Source organism: Humulus lupulus, chromosome 1, assembly GCF_963169125.1.
Source record: "Humulus lupulus chromosome 1, drHumLupu1.1, whole genome shotgun sequence".
Classification (NCBI taxonomy): Eukaryota; Viridiplantae; Streptophyta; class Magnoliopsida; order Rosales; family Cannabaceae; genus Humulus; species Humulus lupulus.
This window is the reverse complement of record NC_084793.1, coordinates 189411363-189420004: the sequence shown is the minus strand read 5'-3', so window position 1 is coordinate 189420004 and position 8642 is coordinate 189411363. Positions and strand designations below refer to the sequence as shown.

Here is an 8642-nt window from a genome sequence, read left to right as displayed (position 1 = left end):
AATTTTGTTTGTGCGCTGCGGATCTATAAGGATGAAACTTATTGTGTGTTGTTTGATTTGTTTTGCTTATTCTTCACAGATGGTTAGATCACTATTATAGGATAAATGTTGCTCGATTTTGTCTAGAATTATGTATTCTATTATTATATTTTTATTGTGTTGTGCTTATTTGATTAGATTGACAGATGGTTATAGGTTACTAATATGAGGGAAATGCTGGCCAATTTTTCGTATGCTTATATAGTTTTTTTGTTTAATTTTTCATAGACATAGGAAAAGATATGGATAGACCTGGACGTTATTTGAAGAAAGAGGTATGTATATATATATATATAAATTTATAAAAAGTTTACGGTTTATTTATTATTAAAGTAGATATAATCAAATAATAATGATTAAATAATATATTGTACTTTATATTTTTTGTAGCTAAACACTCCGCCATATACACCAGCACAGATTAATGAAATGTGACAAAAGTGGGCGAACGATATGGTGTCGATAGTTCAAAGTCATCGTCCCCAAAAAATAGGTTTTTATTGTTTATTTTTTCTATCTTACTATATGTCTAGCTAGCTAGTGTAATATTTGTTGATTTTGTATGTGTAACAAAAAATATTAATTTTGTGTATTTTTAGCTAGCTAAAACATATTATATACACATTACGGTTTTATTAATAAAAATTCATAATTTAAATTTGCATATAATTTGGATGTTTTAATTAATATATTTCATTTCATTTCAATATATATAATTAAATAATATGAAAATAGTTATTTAATTAATTAATTATTATTTTGTAAAAATACAAAAGCTAATGATGACTCCCAGGGGGAGACGTTGAAAGTCTACAAAGTCTCCCCATGGGAGTCATCGTAAGTACCTATGATGACTCCCAGGGGGAGACGTTGAATGTCTACAAAGTCTCCTCATGGGAGTCATCGTAGGTACCTATGATGACTCCCAGGGGGAGACTTTGTAGACATTCAACGTCTCCCTATGGGAGTCATCGTAGGGCCACTTAAGATGGCTCCTTCAACAACGTCTCCCATAGGGGGAGACATTAAATGTCTACAATGTCTCCCCCATATAGCCATTAAATGCCTATTTTGTTGTAGTGTGACATGCCAATGGGCGTTTTGTACGCAGTACGATACGCCCATAATGCATCAGTGAGTCTTAAGGACCAATCTTTCCTATTTGGATTCACAGTTTTTTCTAAAATGTGATTAACTTCCCTATTAGACACTTCAACTTGACCACTGGTTTGTGGGTGATATGGTGTTTAGACACTAATGATAGCACGTGGTGAACCAAAACAGGAAAATATATTTTCTTTCAAAAACTGAAGCACAACTTTGTGGTCATTAGTGTGGCATGCAATAGCTTCAACCCATTTAGACACATAATCAACTCCAACAAGAATATAAAGATTACCAAAAGAGTTAGGAAATGGTCCCATAAAATCAATTTCTCAAACATCAAATATGTCAATAATAAGAAGAGGATTTAAAGGCATCATGTTTCTTTTAGTTAAACTTCCTAACTTTTGGCAACGTTCACAAGCTTTACAATAAACATATGTATCATGAAAGATAGTAGGCCAATAAAAACCACATTATAAAACTTTAGCAGTTGTTTTATTACCACTAAAATGTCATCCACATGCATGATCGTGACAAAAAGATATGATTTTAGATTGATCACAATTTGGTATGCATCTTCTAATTATTTGATCAAGGCAATATTTAAACAAGTAAGGATCATCCCAAAAAAAAATTCACCTCAGAATAAAATTTTGATTTATCATGCTTAGACCAATGAGATGGTATTTCTTTAGTGACCAAATAATTAACAATATCAACATACCAAGGCAAGGAAGAAAAATGCATCAATTGTTCATCAGGAAAAGTTTCAGTGATAGGAGTGGAATCATGTATAGTTTCAACAACTAGTCTAGATAAATGATCAGCAACAACATTTTCAGATCCATTTTTATCACGTATTTCTAAGTCGAATTCTTGTAAAAGCAGGATCCAACAGATCAAACGAGACTTAGCATCTTTTTTCGATAAGAGATATTTTAATGCAGCATGATCAGAATAAACAATAATTTTAGACCCTAACAAATAAGATCTAAATTTCTCTAATGTAAAAACAACAGCAAGCAATTCTTTTTCGGTTGTGGAATAATTTAATTGTGCATCATTCAAGGTTTTTCTAGCATAGTAAATTACATGAGGTATTTTTTTCAAGTCTTTGTCCTAAGACAGCACCTATAGTATAATCAAAAGCATCACACATTATTTCAAAAGGTATTTTCCAATCAGGAGGTCGAATAATGGGTGTAGTAGTCAACAATTTTTTTAATTTTTCAAAGGCAACATGGCAATCATTATTAAAGACAAAAGCATTTTCTTTTCCAAGTAAATGGCATAAACGCCGAGAAATTTTGCTAAAGTCTTTTATAAATCTTCTATAAAAATTGGCATGGCCTAAGAATGATCGAATTTCTTTCACAGTTTTAGGTGGGGGAAGTTTTGAAATAAGATCAACTTTGGCTTTATCAACTTCTATTCCCTCAGATGAGATTACATGACCTAAAACAATTCCTTTTTTAACCATAAAATGACATTTTTCTCAGTTAAGCACAAGGTTTTTCTCTTTGCAACGAATTAAAACAAGTGAAAGATGGTGCAAACATTCATCAAAGGAAGAACCAAACACCGAAAAATCATCCATAAACACTTCAAGAAATCTTTCAACCATGTCAGAAAAAATTGAAATCATACACCTTTGAAAAGTCGCAGGTGCATTGCATAATCCAAGAGGCATGCGGCAATAGGCAAAAGTTCCGAAAGGGCGTGTAAAAGTAGTCTTTTCTTGATCTTCTGGGGCAATGGGGATTTGGTTATATCCCGAATACCCATCAAGAAAGCAATAATATGCATGGCCAGCTAAACGTTAAAGCATTTGATCAATAAAGGGTAATGGAAAATGGTTTTTTCTAGTAACATTATTCAGCTTTCTATAGTCTATGAACACTCTCCACCCCGTTTGTACTCTAGTAGGGATTAATTCAATTTTCTCACTTTCCACAACTGTGATCCCAGACTTCTTAGGCACAACTTGAACTGGACTAACCCATTGACTATCAGAAATAGGGTAAATGATACCTACGTCTAATAATTTTATGACCTCTTCTCTAACTACTTCTTTCATATTTGGATTTATCCTTCTTTGACATTCCCAAGAGGTTTTAGCATTCTCTTCTAGATGGATTCTATGCATACATATGGATGAGCTAATTCCTTTAATGTCTCCAATAGTCCAACCTATGGCTTCTATATGTTTTCTAAGGACATCTAACAATTCATCTTCTTGTTCTTTATCTAAAGCGGATGCTATGATAACAAGTAAGGTTTCAGACTCTCCTAGAAAAGCATATTTTAAATTTTCTGGCAAAGGTTTAAGGTCTAATTTTGGAGACTCAAAAATTGATTGAACGTGATCTAAGGATGAAAAAGGTTCAACTTTGGTTTCATTTAAGGGTATAGACTCTAGCAAAGAATTCACATCATCATTAGAATCATCAACATGCAAGTTCATACCAAAGTATTTTTCACAAAAGTCAAGTAAGTCATTTCCATCATCTTCACAAATACAATCTATCATGTTAACTTCATGCACTTCCTCACACTCAACAGATTTAACAACATTAAATACATTCAATTCAACAGTCATATTTCCAAAATATAATTTCAAAACACCATTATGACAATTTATGATTGCATTAGATGTAGCTAAGAATGGTGTACCTAAAATGATAGGAATTTGAGCATGCATATTTTCCACAGATTGAGTATCAAGAACAATGAAGTCAACAGGAAAGTAAAATTTATCAATTTTTATCAAAACATCCTCTATAATGCCTCTAGTAATTTTCACAGAACGATCGGCTAATTGAAGAATTATAGAAGTAGGTTTTAGTTCACCAAGACCAAGTTTCTTATAAACAGAATAATGCAATAAATTCACACTAGCACCCATATCAAGCAAAGCCTTCTTAATAAAATGATCACCAATAATGCATGAAATTGTGGGACACCAAGGATCTTTATATTTAACAAGACTCTTATATTGAATAATGGAACTAGCTTGTTCAGTTAAAAATGCATTTTTAGGAACATTAGTGTTTCTTTTAACAGTACAAAGATCCTTTAAAAATTTAGAGTGGGCAGGAATTTGTTTAATGGCATCTAAGAAAGGGATATTGATACTAACTTGTTTGAAAACTTCTAAGATGTCATTATATTGGCCGCCTTTTTTAATTGGAAGTAATCTTTGTGAGAATGGGGCTTTTGGAATGAAAGGATGGATTGGAGTTTCTTTGTTTGAAGAGTCATTGGCATTAGAACTAGAAGGCTGACTTTTTTCTTTTTCTTTTTCAACCTCGAGTATGTAATCGGGTTTGACAATGTTCTTTCCGGACCTAAGAGTTGAAATTGATTTGACTTCTCCATTATGACTAGACTTTCCTATCCCATATTGACCTTTTGGATTATGGATAGGTTGACTAGGGAATGTTCCTTTTTCTCTATCAGCTAAAGCAGTGGCGAGTTGTCCTACTTGTGTCTCAAGTTTGGTAATTGATTGAGACTGATTTTGTAGGATTTGTTGAGTGGATTGCATAAATTATTGTAAAGTATCTTCTAAGGAAAGTTGTCTTTGTTGAGGATACGGTTGATATTGTGGGGCATGAGTTTGGTTTTGCGTGTTGTATTGGTGCCCTTGATTCATTTGAGGTTGGTTTTGTCTCCATGAAAAGTTTGGATGGTTTCTCCAATTCGGATTGTAAGTTGATGAAAATGGGTTATCATTTGGTTTCCCATAAGCATGAAGAACATTGGCCTCCTCAGAAAAGACTTCTTGGTAGGAAGGACATGATTGGGAATTATGGCAAGGACTAGAACATATAGAACAAACATCTTTTCTTGGTTGTATTGGAGAATTTATAGTTTGGCTTATGGCTAAAGCTTCTACTTTTCTCGCTAATTTGTCTAAGGATGTTCTTAAGTCTAATTCATCTTTTACTTCATACCTTATTCCTCTTTTTGGTGAATTAGTTGACCTAGACCTAGGATCAAAATAATTCCATTGTTGCGAATTGACAGATAAATCTTCAAGGGCATCCCAAGCCTCATGTCCTTGATATTTAAAAAAATTCGATATGCATAGATTGAATCATTTAACGATTAGAGGGAGTCAAACCATCATAAAAATATTTTACAAGTCTCCATTTTTCAAAACCATGATGAGGGCATTTTAATAATAAATCTTTAAATCTTTCCCAACATTCATAAAACTTTCAGTATCTTTTTGAAAAAACTCAGAGATTTCTCTCCTTAGACTATCAGTTTTAGACATAGGAAAAAATTTCAGCAAGAATTTATTATAAAGTTGATCCCATGTAGTTATAGACCCCGTGGGAAGGGAATTTAACCAAGCTTTTGATTTGTCTTTTAATGAAAAAGAGAACAATCTTAGTTTGACCGACTCATCAGAAAAATTTTGAAATTTAAATGTTGAGCAAATTTCTAAAAAATCTTTGACATGCATGTAAATATCCTCTCTATCCAACCCATAAAAAGATGGCAACAATTGAATGATTGATGGTTTACGCTCAAAATGGGTAGTAGAAGTAGTAGGAAGAACAATACATGAAGGAGCATTAGATGAAATGGGTGCAAAATACTCCAGCATAGTTTTTTCATGCACAACATTTTCATCAACAAGATTAGCAATTGGTTCCATGATGCTTAAATTTTTACTAACACTTTCAATTTCAAACAGAGATAAATGTCTTTTTACTAATCGATTTTTAGAGTTACGTTCCCAATGATGCATACAATTTTCACAAACAAGGCAACAAAGATAATTTCAAACAAGCAATTTTCTGATGTGGAAGATCAGTTAAAACCGCAACCACAGAGCATACTTAGGATTTTTAGATATTTCACAACAATATAATTCTTATGGTTTACTTGTCCCCAAGCCTATTTGATTCCACTTACTCACACACTACTAACAACTCCCCGAGGTTAATTAGTAGAGGTGGATTGGGAATTTTGTTCAAATTTCCTTTAAGCAAAAATTGCTTATGGTGAAAGGAAAATATTTAGGTTTCTCTTTTTTTTCAAGTATTTTTTCACAATCACACTAAAATATTATAAAAGACAAAGAAAAATAAGGTAAAATTAAATAAGACTATCAAAAATTAGACAAGAATAGGGAGGCATAGCATGCCATCAACCATAACAAAAATAAGGTAAAAATTAGGAGGTACAAGTGCCATCAACTAAAACATAAGATAAAGGACTAGGAGGCAAAATTGCCATCAACTAGCTAGGGGGCAAAATTTCCATCAACTAGTAACTTGCAAAAAAAAAATAACAACAAGATAAATAAAGAAAATTACAACAAAGGTTAGGAGGCATAAATGTCGTCAACTAACAAATATATAAAATAAATAAAATTACAACAAAATTAGGAGGCACAAGTGCCATCAACTATAAAAATTAAAAAGATAGATAGGAGGCACAAGTGACGTCAACTATAAAAATTCAAAATATAGAAAGGAGACACAAGTTCCATCAACTATAAAAATTAAAAAGATAGAAAAATTAGGAGGCACAAGTGCCGTCAACTAAAAAAAACAATAAATATAACTATATGAGTAAGTTTTTTTTAATGGGTGGTAGAACCGTCCCAAATTTTCTTTTTATCGTTTTTTTAGTTTTTATAGTTTTAATAATATATATTTTTTTATGTTTGTGTAAGTACAAAAATTAAAATAACTAGTAGAAGAATTCACTAACCTTGAGAAAAAATTCATTTCTTTTCTTGCAACTCCCCGACAACGGCATCAAAATCTTGATGGACCCAAAACGGGTATGTTTTAAAAATTTATAACTCGCAAGCGCACGAATCGTATATGAAATATAGTGTTCGTGTAAGCATGAGATCAAACCCAAAGGAGTTTTCTAAAATAAAAAAGAAAACTATTTTAAACCAAAATTAATAAATTCTAACCTAGCTCCAAAGATTGATGAGATTTAATATCATGAACATAAAATAAAATATTTAAAATAAAGTTATTTAAGAGAATAAAAATAAACTAATAATGATTTGAAAATAAGTGTTAAAAGGAAAGATTATTAAGATACTAGAATCCACAAAATGTAAGTTTAATAATACTTATTAGTATATTGATTCCTAAGTTTTAGTGATAGTTAAAATAAGTCAAACTATCATTTTCCAAATGGATTTATAATTTTAAGCACAAATTACTTCTAAAAAGATAGGACTCTTCTTCACTTTTCAAAAAGTATAATTTCAAAGTATTTAATGTGAATCAACCTAATGAAACAACAAAAATCAAATAACATTATTTATAAGGCAAAACATAATATTTCTGTTCTAAGCATTGGATGTGTACAATTTAATGACACATCTTACACAAAGAATATTATGTTTTGCAAAATGAAGAACAAAGTGCATATTATCTATGTAACGCCCTACTTCCTTAGAGCCGTTACTAAGTGAGTTTTAAGACAAAACAGTGTGCAATGAACTCGCTAACCGAGGTTTTTAAACAAAAGTGTGACTAATTAAAAGTTAAGGCTGTAATCTTAGAAAAATGCGTCGTTTCAATAAAATTTCTAGTATTAAACATTTGGGATCCCAAAATAAGGTTTGAAAACTATTTATATCTTAAAATAAGTTTACAATTGATCAGTTATAAAAATCATAGATTATTACAGCCATTTTCGAATAAACCCCCAACCAAAGCAGTCGGGCAGGCCAAACATGTACGCGTCGCTTCACGCTCTCCGTACTCATGGTTGGTTGACTCAGTCATTGCCCTTACCTGCAACACAGAGCACCCGTGATCCGAAGCCCAGCAAGAAAACTCATGCAGAACATAACATATGCAATGTATACAGTTTATCATAACAGATAATCCACAAATAAACAAGTCAACCATTAGACTAAGCAAACACGGCCATGCCGCCCCAGAAACCTTACCAAAGCCCTGGGGTATCGGTTCTCACCGTAAGGATAACTCATGTATCCACCGGGCCCTGCCCTGACTATAGCATCCCATGTGCTAGGTGTTACTTCCGGCCCCGCTGCCGTACCCGGCCTACGCCGTTCTCGGCCCTTGCCGTTCAATTTACTATAATCACACATATAGCATAACACAACAACATTCCAATAAATATTAATTCATTTAAGTCTACACCCTAACATGTAATGCAATATAGGGCCATACCCGGCAATCAACTCATCATGCAATATAGGGCCGTGCCCCGCAATCACACTATGGGCCCACGCCCTATCCTACGGGTGATATAGTTTTCTTACCTGTATTCCGAGCCTCCTGATGCACTCACGCCGCGAGCACGGTCCTCTAGCACGAGCCTCTCCAATATCCTAGTCACAACACACAAGAATCTTCCTTAAATACTAATCAATTCACAACCACTTCCCGGGACCAATCCCGCACTCTCGGGACTCCCAAATTCCTAAAACAACACCCCGGAGACATCCCCCGAACCCCCGGAGCAAAGGCCTAAAA

General features: G+C 33.1%; 1 non-coding gene across 1 annotated transcript; it reads left to right on the top strand.

Moving 5' to 3' along the window:
• Positions 1–5307: 5307 nt before the first annotated feature.
• On the top strand, positions 5308–5413 carry LOC133813418 (small nucleolar RNA R71). Its single transcript, XR_009884430.1, has one exon. It is a non-coding gene; the product is annotated as a small nucleolar RNA R71 (small nucleolar RNA).
• Positions 5414–8642: the final 3229 nt, after the last annotated feature.